Below are 1,143 nucleotides of genomic sequence, written 5' to 3'. Positions count from 1 at the left end.
AAAATCTTTGTAACTGCAAGGTGCAAGGTACTCCTGCATGTGAGGCTGATGATTACAGGTGGCATTATTGCACCGTCTGCCAGACTCACCCCCACCCACCCCCCACCCCACCACCTCGCCGCCCATGCTGCTGCTTCATCACATATCAACATGGCAACGGAGATAGGCCGTACCAGCCGGCTTCATAGTACGGTGAGGTGAGGGGAGGGGAGGAAGCTTATATATGGTAACGCGTGGCTGCAAACAAAGGCTGGTGTAGCGTGGCGTAATATAGCTAGTCGACATAAAACATTCATGTGCGTGTGTGCGGCGCCTGTACGCATGCACCGTCATCGTTGCCTGCCGCCGAGCGCCGTAAGGGGGCATCTGTCGCCGCGAAACGTGCTTCGTTGCTCACCTGTCGTTCGTTTGTTCTAACGCTTCGATAAGGTTTTTTTGGATTGCTTTGTTTTTGGATTGGCACGCAATCCCCTTACTGCGAATTCGCGCACTTCTAACTATGACGCGTCAAACTGTCGTTACGAACGCGTCGCTGGAATCGACCGGCGCCGACAGCCCCACTAAACCCCCTCCACTTGAACGCGACCGTAGCGCCAGCGCCCTGGTAGCGGGAAGCTGCAGCGGCAGACCCGTGCGATAGCGCGCTTTACCCGGGGAACGTCATTGCGCTATTGTCTAGGAGCATGACGAGCGTGAATTATGCAATCATCCGCCTATCCGTGAGCCAGAATTCTCCATGAGCGCCGCATGTCTTCTCTGCGGTGATTGTCACACAGGGCCGGTGTAGCGGAAGACGTGGCTAGGTGGGCGGACGTGAGAGACGAGAGACGGCAGCAGCAGCATCAGCAGCAGCAGCAGCGGCGGGTATCGTGTGACGTGTGTGTATATCGGAGTTAGCTATCGACACGGGAGGACGCGGCGGAGGAGAAACAGTGATGCCCAACACCGGTTAGTATGCCAGCGTCCGTGCCTCCTTTTCCTTCTCTCTCTCCTCCTCCCCCTCCTCCTTTTCCTCCTCCTCTTCCTCCTCATCCTCCTCATCCTCTCTCTTGTTCTCTCTAATTCTGTAAGCAAATGATGTGTATGTGTGTGTGTGTGTGTGTGTGTGTGTGTGTGTGTGTGTGTGTGTGTGTGTGTGTGTGT

General features: G+C 55.6%; 1 long non-coding RNA gene across 1 annotated transcript in view; it reads left to right on the top strand.

The window, feature by feature from the left end:
- Positions 1–828: 828 nt before the first annotated feature.
- LOC106814451 overlaps positions 829–1,143 on the top strand; it is a 4,221-nt gene continuing 3,906 nt past the window's right edge. The window contains exon 1 of the long non-coding RNA XR_001394606.1: positions 829–948. This is a non-coding gene — a long non-coding RNA (uncharacterized LOC106814451). The remainder of the gene's footprint in view (positions 949–1,143) is intronic.

Source organism: Priapulus caudatus, unplaced genomic scaffold (genome assembly GCF_000485595.1).
Source record: "Priapulus caudatus unplaced genomic scaffold, Priapulus_caudatus-5.0.1 Scaffold926, whole genome shotgun sequence".
NCBI classification, from domain to species: domain Eukaryota; kingdom Metazoa; phylum Priapulida; class Priapulimorpha; order Priapulimorphida; family Priapulidae; genus Priapulus; species Priapulus caudatus.
The sequence above is the reverse complement of the archived record's forward strand: the minus strand, read 5'-3'. Positions and strand labels throughout refer to the sequence as shown.